Genomic DNA, 12,668 nt, shown 5'->3' with positions numbered 1-12,668 from the left:
CATCTAATTTCTAAATTGCTGCATTTGTAAATTCCAAAAGCCAATATAAAGGAATAGTAGTGGTTAAAAAAAAAAAGCACTTGTGGGTTTAACCATCTTATTTTTTGTACAATTACCCTTTAAGGGGGCGTGGCAAGGGGTATGTCCTATGCTTGCACACTTTTACTGATAGGTGTCCCTCATTCCCATCTCAAAAAGTTGGGAGGTATGAATGATATCCTTATTCTTCAAAAATAAGCCATGCATATCCACTACCTAATTAGCCCTGCAATCTATTTTTTCATTATATTGTCTCTTACTGTGTGTTTGTTTTTTGCCTCCTTGTAATGTCCTCTGAGAGGGGGGAGGGTGGAGTCGGCAGAGCTGAAATAGAGATGCAGGGAGGAGTGAGCAGTACCGGCTGAAAAAAAAAGCCCCACACCTGCGCTCCCGTCAGAAAAGTGCCGGAACTTGGTTCCATTAAAGTTTGCCTGTAGTTTAGTGGTTGTAAAGTAACATGTATTAATTACTTTGATTCTCCTCTGTTTAAGGTCCCTGTTCAGTACAGTGGGTGATTTCCTAAAATTATAATGCTTAATGCCTTCTTTACAGAGCCCTGCTGTGCTGTCATGTGACCTCCCTCTGCTTTCCTTCCTGATGTGAGTACCGTGGGAGGGACTGAGATTCTCCTGAGATTCCCCTCAAGCTGGCAGAGGGAGGTCACAGGGATCCGCAAAGAAGGTATTTAGCATTTTATGATTTTAGGAAACCGCACACACACACTGTACTTGGCAGGGACCTATAACAGAGAGGAGCAAAGTAATTAAAACATGTTTCTTTTCTTTACAAGCATTGGAGCAGCTGCAGGGAATAGAATTACACAGGCATGAGAGGAGAGGAGCGGGGAGCATATTGATTCTCAGACTATGGAAATGACAGGTATAGAGGGGGAGATGGAGAGACACTTAGGAGATAGCTAGATGACAGAGGCACATAAACTGACCACGCTATCTGAGATCAGCAGCCATGATGAATGTGGTCAGTTTAAATGGGGGAAGACGGGAACAGGGAGGATCAACCATGTATTGTACAACATAGAAAGGGACAAATGACACAAAAAAAACGCTATGCTATGCTATATATTCTGCCTTAAAGGGACAGGAGATTTTGCTTTGGTTACAACCACTTTAAGTCCACTTTCAACAAAATATTTACATCAAATTTAGTGATAGTATTATAGAGCACAGGTGGCACACAAGGCCCGCTGGCCCGCCAGACCTTGTCATGTGGCCTGCACAGCAGCCTCCGGCTGCTACCTCTTTTTCTCTGCAGGTATCCAAGGCAACAAGGGAAAACGTCCTCCTTAGTCCCACGAGCGGTGCGGCTTTGTATTAGCGCATGCACCACCGGTCTCCATGACTATAAGAGTAAACGTCTCCCCTCCGCTCTCTCTGTTTCCACCCCTGCCTCAGCTTTGCGTCCGCCATCACTCTGTCTCCACCTCCACCGCCTCTCTGTCTCCGCTTCCGCTCTCTCGCCTCCCCAGTCCCTCTAGGGCAGCCTTTCCCAACCTTTTCAACACAGAGGAACCCTTGAAATAGTTCTGTGGTCTCGGGGGAACCCCTGCTAAAAAATGTGAAATCTACAACTCATGATACATTAGAGTAATGGTCAGTGGGAAGAATGGTCCTTACACTTGTGGTCATTGGGAAGAATTACCTCCTAAAAAAAGATCAATGGTGTCAGTGGGAACTTATCTGAGAGGCAGAAATTGCCCAATGCTGAAGGAACCTCTAGCAACCTCTGGAGGAACCCTGGTTGAGAATCACTGATCTAGGGAGTGATTGCTGACAGCTGTTTTGTGTTTGTTTGTTTTTTCAATCCAACTTCTAGGCGACTTGTACCCATATAATTCAATGGAAGTCGTCTCCAAGTCGGATCTCCATCTATATTGAAGCGACTTTACAGGAAAAGTCGCCTCTCTAATAATAAAAACCGGCATAGGTTCCCCTCCAGGGGCAAACCAGGCCCTTAGGTCTGATATGGATTTTAAGGGGGACCCCCTACGCCGAAAGAATGGCGTGGAGTTCCCCCCCAAAATCCATACCAGACCCCTATCCGAGCACGCAGCCTGGCCGGTCAGCAAAGGGGGTGGGGACAAGCGAGCCCCCCCCCCTCCTGAACCGTACCAGGCCGCATGCCCTCAACATGGGGAGGTGAGTGCTTTGGGGAAGGAGGGCGCCCCCCCACCGCAAGGCACCTTGTCCCCATGTTGATGAGGACAAGGGCCTCTTCCTCACAACCCTGGCCGTTGGTTGACAGGGTCAGTGGGCGGGGGGCTTATCGAAATCCAGGAGCCCCCTTTAATAAGGGGGCCCCCTGATCCCTGACCCCCATCCTATGTGAATGAGTATGGGGTACCCATTAACCCGAGGGGGAAAAAAGTGTCCATAAAAAACACACTAGACACGTTTTTAAAGTAATTTTATTAGGCAGATTCGGGGGTCTTCTTCCGACTTGTCCGCTCTAATCGGCCTCTTCTCCTGCTCGCTGGTTCTTCTGGCGGGCTCCTCCGCTATCTTCTTCCAGCTCTTTTGCTAGCATTTGTTTTTCTGCGTCGTCGTCTTTCCTCTTCTCTTCCTCCGATTTTGACACAACGCTCTCTCCCGCTGTAATGCCATGTGAGCAGTGCGCAACGACTTGTATAGGCATGGGGCATGGTCACCAGGTGATGTCACCCAGTGACCCCGCTCCTTATGACATCAGTCACAGCATGCCCCTGGGACTGTAACGTTGCGGGGCATGCGCACCGCTCAGACGGCATTACAGCGAGAGAGAGCATCGTGTCAACATCGGAGGAAGAGAAGAGGGAAGAAAACGCAAGAGACCGGGCCAACCCTAGCAAAAGAGCTTGGAAGAGACCCCCCGGAACTGCCTAATAAATTACTTTAAAAACCTGTCTAGTGTGTGGTGTGTTTTTTTTTTTTTTTTTTTTTTTTTTGACACCCCATAATCATTCACATAGGGTGGGGGGGGGGGTCTGGATCTGGGCCCCCTTATTAAAGGGGTCTCCCAGATTCCGATATGTCTCCCATCTGCAGACCCCAACAACCAATGGCCAGGGTTGTTGGGAAGAGGCCCTTGTCCTCATCAACATGGGGACAAGGTGCTTTGGGGTGGGGGGGCCGCAGGGCACCCCCTTCCCCAAAGCACCCACCTCCCCATGTTGAGTGCATGCAACCTGGTACAGTTCGGGGGGGGGGGGGGGGGAATGGACGCTCGCTCAATCCCACCCCCTTTCCTGACCGGTCGGGCTGCATGCTCAGATAAGGGTATGGTATGGATTTTTTTTTTTTTTTTTTGTATCGTTTTTTTTTTTGGTGTAGGGGGTTCCCCTTAAAATCCATACCAGACCTAAGGGCCTGGTATGCTCTTGGAGGGGAACCCATGCCGGTTTTTTTATTTAAAATTTGGTGTGGAGGTCCCCCTTGAGAGCTGATTATTCTGTGATTGGCCATAGCCAAAGTCACCTGGCCTGGGGGGGACTTGAAGTCCTGTTGTAAGTCGCCTTAAGTCAGGTTGAAGTCGCCCCAAGTCGCGCTGTGATTCATACTCAAGTCATGTCCATGTTGCCTCCCAAAGTTGCGCTGCAAGTCATGTTGCCCCTGTGTGAATGTACTCTGACACTTTTGATGCTTTTTTGGGGACCAGTGACATTATTACAGTGATCAGTGCTAAAAATATGCATGGTTACTGTACTAATGACACTGTCAGAGAAGGGGTTAACATCAGGGGCGATCAAAGGGTTAAATGTGTTCCTAGGGGGTGCTTTCTTACAGTGTGGGGTTTGCTCTGACTGGGTAAAGGCAGAGATCCGTGTTCCTGCTAAGCCGATCTCTATCTTCTCCCTTGTTTACATGGACAGATTGCCGTTCTGCCTTTTACTCTGGAACAATGGCGGGTGGCCAGCGGACATTAGGTCGCTGATTGACTTCCCCCTCTATCCAATCGGCACACGATTCTGCCTCTGGTGACACGTGTGCACCACCCAGTGGCCATTGCACGAAATGACGTACAGGTACGTCATTTCGTGCAATAGAGCCGAACTGCCGCAGTATATGTACACTAGGCGATCGCCAAGTGGTTAAAGTGTGAGCTGGAGTTTGACTTCAGTTTATTAGTGTATTTAAATCTGCCAGTCCCAAACTAACAATGCTGCTTTTCATAGGTGTCCCCTGTGCTTCTTCATCCAGAGTGCAGGCACTCTAATACAGGAGGAGTTTTACTGGCCGAATCAGCATCTGAAAACAGAGGGGGGGGGGGGGAAGACTTAATAAAAGAAAATGAATGCAGTCACCACATCTAAGGTTTAGCAAGTTGCAATGTGGTGTGTTTTTATTTTTTATTTTTTTGGGGGGGGGGGGTGGGGTGGAGTTGATACCCCTTTTAAAAGTGGCGTACAAGGCCTGACAGAGAAAGGGTTAATGTACATGGCAGCCATTGGGTTTTGCTTCCATTTTCCTATATTGCCCTTGAAACAAGAGAGAATCTGGTTCATTTTAATTCAAACACAATAACACACACCGACCTCATTTTCTGCTTTTTTTTTTTTTTTTTTTTTTTTTTTTTTTTTTTTTTTGGATGAAGCAAATGATTATAATGTCACTTGAAATTGTTACCATGGACATGAGCGGCCGTACTTCTCCCTATAATAATGCAGCACGTCTCTGTGTGTCACATTAATCACTGGCTTGTGAAAACTGGAGCAGAAGTGAAGCAGTTTAGCATATCCTCCAATCAGGTTTCATGTTCCTTGCTGAGCTGTGCAGTAGCCTTCAATGGATCCAGCTATTTATTTTTTTCTTCTGGGCTTTATAAAGCAGATCAGTGTATTGCGGTGAAAGCTGTGTCTTTGTAGTGCATACACGGGGCATTCCTCTGTAATGCGCATTTAGTATCCCATGACAACTTTTTGCATATTGCCCATGGAACAGTCAGAATATCCTTTTATTCTCCCAGGTCACTATAGAATCATCTTTCTCAACCTTTTTTGCCCTAGGGGAACCTTCAATCTTCTTCTTCTTCTTCTTCTTCTTCTTCTTCTTCTTCTTCTTCCTTTTTTTTTTTTTTTTTTTTTTTTTTTTTTAGGTCTTGGGGAACCCCTACTAAAACCATTTCATCGGGGGTCGTTGGGGAAAAATTTCCCTTGCAGTAGTGTTCGGTTGGAAGACCGAAAACACCTACAGTAGTGCTTAGAATGATGCCCTTACAGACAGCTAAAATGATCATTGGTGCCATGTAGCGGACTTTGCCGAGTGGTGTTGGCCCTGGAACTGTGTAGTCACTGTCAGATGTGAGAACAATCAACCACAGTTTAAGGAATTCCTAGCAACGTCTGGAGAAACCCTTGTTGAGAATGGCTGATATAGAAGAAGAAAAGGGATAGTTATAGGCAACGCCAAGCAGTTTAGACAATTTGTAGCCAGTTTGAGTTGTTGTGGAACTTTAATCAGAAAATGAAGTCCTTCTAGGCCATGTCAGGCTGGCCCCTATAGCTATGTAAAACATTTAAAAACAACCGCCTATTCTGTTTTAAAATCCGGTAATGCGATGTCTCACCCTTCTCTGCATGCTCAGTTTCTCTCTATTCTCCGCACTGTGCCTAAAATCATAGCCACTAGAGGCCGATCAGCTGACTGCTTTTAAGATTTACTGTTGCTGAAGGGGGAAGTAAGTAACAGGAATGACAGACTGTGCGGGGGGGGGGGGGGGGGGGGGACAAAGATTACGGAGGGAGAAAGGAAAAGCAGGAGAGGTGACAGGGCAGACTCTGCTGGCAGGGAGACGCAAGTTAGGCAAGCCACAGAAATGCGATATTATTTTTTAAAAAAAATAATAAAAATATATATATATATATATATATATATATATATATATATATATATATATATATATATATATATATTATACACAGTGCCTTGCGAAAGTATTCGGCCCCCTTGAACTTTTCAACCTTTTGCCACATTTCAGGCTTCAAACATAAAGATTTTTTTGTGAAGAATCACCAACAAGTGGGACACAATTGTGAAGTGGAACGAAATCTATTGGATATTTTAAACTTTTTTAGCAAATAAAAAACGGAAAAGTGGTGCGTGCAAAATGATTCGGCCCCTTTACTTTCAGTGCAGCAAACTCACTCCAGAAGTTCAGCTAGGATCTCTGAATGATCCAATGTTGTCCTAAATGACTGATGGTGATAAATAGAATCCACCTGTGTGTAATCAAGTCTCTGTATAAATGCACCTGCTCTGTGATGGTCTCAGGGTTCTGTTGAAAGCGCAGAGAGCATCATGAAGACCAAGGAACACACCAGGCAGGTCCGTAATACTGTTGTGGAGAAGTTTAAAGCCGGATTTGGATACAAAAAGATTTCCCAAGCTTTAAACATGCCAAGGAGCACTGTGCAAGCGATCATTTTGAATTGGAAGGAGTATCAGACCACTGCAAATCTACCAAGACCTGGCCGTCTCTCTAAACTTTCAGCTCAGACAAGGAGAAGACTGATCAGAGATGCAGACAAGAGGCCCATGATCACCCTGGATGAACTGCAGAGAACTACAGCTGAGGTGGGAGAGTCTGTCCATAGGACAACAATCAGTCGTATACTGCACAAATCTGGCCTTTATGGAAGAGTGGCAAGAAGAAAGCCATTTCTCAAAGATATCCATAAAAAGTCTCATCTAAAGTTTGCCAAAAGCCACCTGGGAGACACACCAAACATGTGGAAGAAGGTGCTCTGGTCAGATGAAACCAAAATCGAACTTTTTGCCCACAATGCAAAACGATATGTTTGGCGTAAAAGCAACACAGCTCATCACCCTCAACACACCATCCCCACTGTCAAACATGGTGGTGGCAGCATCATGGTTTGGGCCTGCTTTTCTTCAGCAGGGACAGGGAAGATGGTTAAAATTGAGGGGAAGATGGATGCAGCCAAATACAGGACCATTCTGGATGAAAACCTGTTGGAGTCTGCAAAAGACCTGAAACTGGGACGGAGATTTATCTTCCAACAAGACAATGATCCCAAACATACAGCAAAATCTACAAAGGAATGGTTCACAAATAAACATATCCAGGTGTTAGAATGGCCAAGTCAAAGTCTAGACCTGAATCCAATCGAGAATCTGTGGAAAGAGCTGAAAACTGCTGTTCACAAACGCTCTCCATCCAACCTCACTGAGCTCTAGCTGTTTTGCAAGGAAGAATGGGCAAGAATTTCAGTCTCTCGATGTGCAAAACTGATAGAGACATACCCCAAGCGACTTGCAGCTATAATCGCAGCAAAAGGTGGCTCTACAAAGTATTAACACAAGGGGGCCGAATAATTTTGCACGCCCCACTTTTCATTTTTTTATTAGTTAAAAAAGTTTCAAAAATCCAATAGATTTCGTTCCACTTCACAATTGTGTCCCACTTGTTGGTGATTCTTCACAAAAATAAAAATGTTATCTTTATGTTTGAAGCCTGAAATGTGGCAAAAGGTTGAAAAGTTCAAGGGGGTCGAATACTTTCGCAAGGCACTGTGTGTGTGTGTGTGTGTGTGTGTGTGTGTGTGTGTGTGTGTATATATATATATATTTTGAAGCTATATGTGTTACTGTAGATTGTAACAAATAAACAGAATAACCGTGAAAAACTATGTGCCAAGTGTTTTGTCTCATGGAATACTGATTTATTGAATGTGTAAAATTACTGTTGAAGTTGAAGGGTTTGAAAAGTTAATGTGATTTGTGTGCCAAATGTTAAGAAAACATAAGGGACAAGGGACCCAAAGTATAATTTTTTTTTAATGATATGATTAGTTTTTAAAGGTAAATATTTTTTCACCTTAATGCATTCTGTGCATTACGGTGAGATAACATCTGACAGCGCGGCCCCCCCCCCCAGTAGTAACCCCCCCCCCCAGTTTTACTTGCCTGACCCCTCGAAAGTCCCGCGCTCACCCCCGATGTCCTCTTCGCCGCTCAGCCTGGCCGCTGATTGGCTAGAGTGGATGGATTGAAAGCAGTGCAGCCATTGGCTTGCGCTGCTGTCAATCACATCCAATGATGCGGCGCCCCGGGGGCGGGGCTGAGTGATACAGCCGGCGGCTATAGCTGCTCACTGTATCATGGGAGCCTGCCCGCAAGTGCTTCTCACCATGCGAGGGAGCTCGGGAAGCTGAGACAGCCGCCGAGGGACCCCAGAGGAGCAGGTTTGGGGTCACATTGTGCAAAACGAGCTGCACAGTGGAAGTAAGTATAACATGTTTGTTATGTAAAAAAAAAAAAAAATTATATATATATATATATATATATATATATATATATATATATATATATATATATATATATATATATATATATATAAATAACTTTACAACCCCTTTTAAGGGCAATTTCTGCATAGCAATTAGAGTATTTGATGTAGGAGACTTTTATCTTACAGATATGGGGATACAAATGTTTCCAATCTGCTTTGTATAAAGTGGGTTTGTTTGTAAGTCTACATACTCTTCAAGCTGAAACTGAACTCTCAGAATGAGAAAAATCTACCCTTGCTGTGTAGCCCTGGCACTGCAAGGGTTAAAATCTTGCTTAGTCTATTGGTGCAGGTATAAAGTGTATTACCCTGTCCCTTGGTCTAGCAGGTTTTACCGCTGTCCTTAAGCTCCAGTCTGTCGGTAGGCTGTGGTTGGTCCTTCTGTGTCATCATGCACAGTGCTATTAAACCTGCATAAAGAGGATGCTGCGGGGGGCGGGAACGGTCACATTGATTGAAGAAGCCTGTCTGAGCCAGGAATAGGGTGATGCACCTTATCTCTGCCACCACTTGATTAACAGAACATTTAACCATTGAAGGGAGCCCCACTGCAAGGGCAGATTTTGTCATTCTCAGAGTTCAGCTTTAAGGCCTTTTTCATATCCGTTGGGATGGGGTCCTAACACCAGAACCATGCATTTTAATTGGCCTTATGCCCTCTGGCTTCAGTTTTAAATCAGGGGTCTCCAAATGTTCCAAACAAAGGGCCACTTCAGTGTCCTTTAGACTTGGGGGGGGGGGGGCGCAAGACTCTAGCCAGTGGAAGAAAGAAATGCCCCAGCATGAGTGGGAGTAAACCTTTTCATTTTAGGTTTGGTGGCAAGTTGAAGTAAAACAAATACATAGCGCCTGAGATCAGTAGGAGGAGGAATAGTGCCTCATCATTGGTATTAATGGGAGGAATAGTGCCCCATCGTTGGTGTCTGTGGAGGTGTAGCTGATTCACAGCGGCTCATGCAGGGGTAAGCTCTACAGTATAGGAACTATGCTTCACTGTTGGTGTTAGTGGGAGCAATAGTGCCTCAGATCAGAGTGAAGAATAGTTCCCCCAAGGGCTGGATAAAAAAGGAATTTGGACTTTGAGTGAGGCAAGTTGGCATACAGATGCTGAAACAATGTAGCAAAATGGCATATTTATTATTTGTAGATGACACAATTGAACATGGCACATTACAGAAATAAAAATGTTGATTGTTAATATGAGCTGATATACATTCCTTGGCATCAAACTGAAATACATAATTGCAAATGGTACAAAGTTGCATGTATAAAATCAACATGTGACCACATGGTAATAATAGACTGTATCCAAAGATTACCTCCAGCGCATTTCGTGCACTCAACACACTTTAGGAGCAGATACAGGACATCTGCAAAAAAAAAAAAAAAAAAAAGATATATATTCATATCATTTTATGAAAAGAGATATATGGGGGGGGGGAATTCCATCCACCCCTAAAACTTACAAATCAACTCCACGTTCAAAATGGTGCTGAGGGCCAGATAAAGGCAACCAAAGGGCTGCAGTTTGGAGACCACTGGTTTAAACCAAGGCATTGGTGTGCGCTGACAGTATTTTTCTACACCATTTTATAATGCGCTGCACTGTAAAACGATATAATATATTGCAGAGCTCATTTTTTCTAAGCGTATGTTGCAGGCAGTGCACGTTTACACCGCACGCACCTTATGAGCACAAAAACACAGCTGATTAATGACCAAAAAACTGCACTTTTTAGTGCCAAACATGTCAGAGGTGACCCGTGCTGCTATTCATTAAGAGCCAGTTCACACTATTGTGTTTCAATTCACATTGATGCGCTAAGGTGCCATTTGTTCTGCTATGGAAAATACCGGTACTTCATGAACAGTTCATTCAAAGGAATAGGTTGACTTTCCACCACGCATGTTAATACACAATACAACACACATCTGACTGGACTAGCATGGAGTGAATTGGCCCTAACTTAAAAAAAATAAAAATAAAAAATTAGTGGTGAAGTCGCAACAGATTTCCTCCCAACAAAATCCGTATTGTAGAATTTAATCGTTTTTACTTTTATGTTTGGAGTTGGGAATATTCAAGGGAAAAAAATAAAAAAACAAATGTTGCTGATCTTATTACAAAATTACTATTTTGAAGACTCTGCTACTACGTGATTGCACCTGAATTGTACACAGTACTGGGCTTATATGGTCTTACCAGGGATAGCATTCAAGATTGAAGGTATTAAATGGCAGCTTTATTTTAATTGCAGTAATTAAGGTTTTACTTGCGGCAATTTGCTCTTTTTTGGCCTAACATAAAAGTTAAGTATTTGTAATATAATTATATACTCTTGTTGCCCTCCAGCTTTTTGTAGCTTTTTATACATGGACACTGTCTGCAATTCAGTATGAGGACGAGAGTGGGAATTAGTCTAAGGAAATTTAGTTGGCAGGTAGTCGGATATACCTTCCAGTAAATCTGATGCATAATTTTTTTTAAAAAACTTGAATTGCCGTAATTAAAACCTAGCCTAATGCCGCGTACACATGGTCGGCATTTTGGTCGAAAAAAGCTCTGATGGTTTTCCTGACAGAATTCCGACGGGATTTTGCTCATGCTGTCTTGCATACACACACAGAGTCACACCAAATTCTGACCGTCAAGAAGACAGTGACATACAACGGGACTAGAAAAAGCAAGTTCAATACTCGGTAGTCAATAGCTTCCATCTCGTAGTTGAATCTGAGCATGCGTGAGTTTTTGCGCGTCGGAATTGCATACACACGATTAGAATTTCCAGTAGAAGGTTTTTCCGTCTGAAAAATTGGGAACATGCTCTCAGATTTTCGCTGGAGGGAATTCAGCCAGCTAAATTCTGATGGAGCATACACAGGGTCGCGTTTTCCGATGAAAAGCTCTCATTGGTCTTTTGCTGCCAAAAATTCAGATCGTGTGTATGCGGCATTAGAATATGTACTATGAAGTACCATTATATTGCCCTTCTTGCCAGAAAACCCTCCTGTGTGCACTCATCAGACCATGGATTTATATTTTTACTAAAAGTTTGACTTTCTGGACATCAGTGGGTAAGCCCTTCCCACCCTCCACTCTCCTGTCTCATTGAATATGGATGTTTCATGCACAGGTTCTAATGCCAAACTTCCAAAGTCAGGAAAATCAAGCCCTTGGTGACCAAACAAACAACTATTTAAAAAAAAAAAGATTTAAAAAAAAATTGTTTGGGAGCTGCATACACTCACCCATGCAGTCCCTGTACAGTTGCATTTAGAGTTTTTGTGAGGACCTGTAAACCTTGAAATGTAGTACCAATTTTTGATAGAAAAGGTTTGGAATGGGACATTACAAATATAATATAAACTATATTGTCAAAAGTATTGAGATGCCTGCTTTTACATGCACTTTAATGGCATTCCAGTCTTCGTCCGTAGGATCAATATTGAGCTGTCCCACCCTTTGCAGCTATAACAGCTTCAACTCTTCTGGGAAGGCTGTCCACAGGGTTTAGGAGTGTGTCTGTGGGAATGTTTGACCATTCTTCCAGAAGCGCATTTGTGAAGTCAGGCAATGATGTTGGACGAGAGAGCCTGGCATGCAGTCTCCGCTCTCATTCACCCCAAAGGTGTTCATTCGGGTCGAGGTCAGGACCAGTAAAGTTCCTCCACCCCAAACTTGCTCATCCATGTCTTTATGGACCTTGCTTTGTGTACTGGTCCAAATCATTTGGCGGAGGGGGGATTATGGTGTGGGGTCGTTTTTCAGGGGTTGGGCTTGGCCCCTTAGTTCCAGAGAAGGGAATGTCCAAAACGTCCAGTGTGCGTGAGGCTTTAAGACATCGGCATACCAAGACATTTAGGACAATTTCATGTCAGGCCCCTTTCTGTTCCAACATGACAGATCACCAGTGCACAAAGCAAGGTCCATAAAATACATGGATGAGTGAGTTTGGGGTGGAGGAACATGACTGGCCCGTGTATGCTAAATGCCAACAATGCTAGTGTATGTTTTGGCAAGGGTACCTGACTTGCGATACTCTCCCATTTGGGCCTTAATCAGAGAGGAACCTAAACCTGACAACTGTTGACTATTTTTATATAGTAATCTGCTCTCTGTTCAGACATTCAGATTCTGAGTTATACAATCAAATGCAGAAAGCCACAAACTAAGCCAGTGCTGGAAGAATGCAAAACTATCAAATGTTTTATACGATACCGATTAATGAGGCTTATTTGTAATGGTGGCATGGTGTATTTTATATAGAGGAGTCGATAATTTCAAAAAATCAATATTCATCTCATACAGTACTTCCTCAATGACA

At 43.7% G+C, this 12,668-nt stretch overlaps 1 protein-coding gene across 6 annotated transcripts in view; it reads left to right on the top strand.

Moving 5' to 3' along the window:
- TACC1 (transforming acidic coiled-coil containing protein 1) overlaps positions 1-12,668 on the top strand; it is a 215,365-nt gene that overhangs the window by 108,410 nt on the left and 94,287 nt on the right. The window lies entirely within an intron of this gene.

The sequence above is a fragment of the Lithobates pipiens genome, unplaced genomic scaffold, assembly GCF_037356315.1.
Source record: "Lithobates pipiens isolate NorthernLeopardFrog02 unplaced genomic scaffold, aLitPip1_a1.2 Scaffold_8, whole genome shotgun sequence".
NCBI classification, from domain to species: domain Eukaryota; kingdom Metazoa; phylum Chordata; class Amphibia; order Anura; family Ranidae; genus Lithobates; species Lithobates pipiens.
The sequence above is the reverse complement of the archived record's forward strand: the minus strand, read 5'-3'. Positions and strand labels throughout refer to the sequence as shown.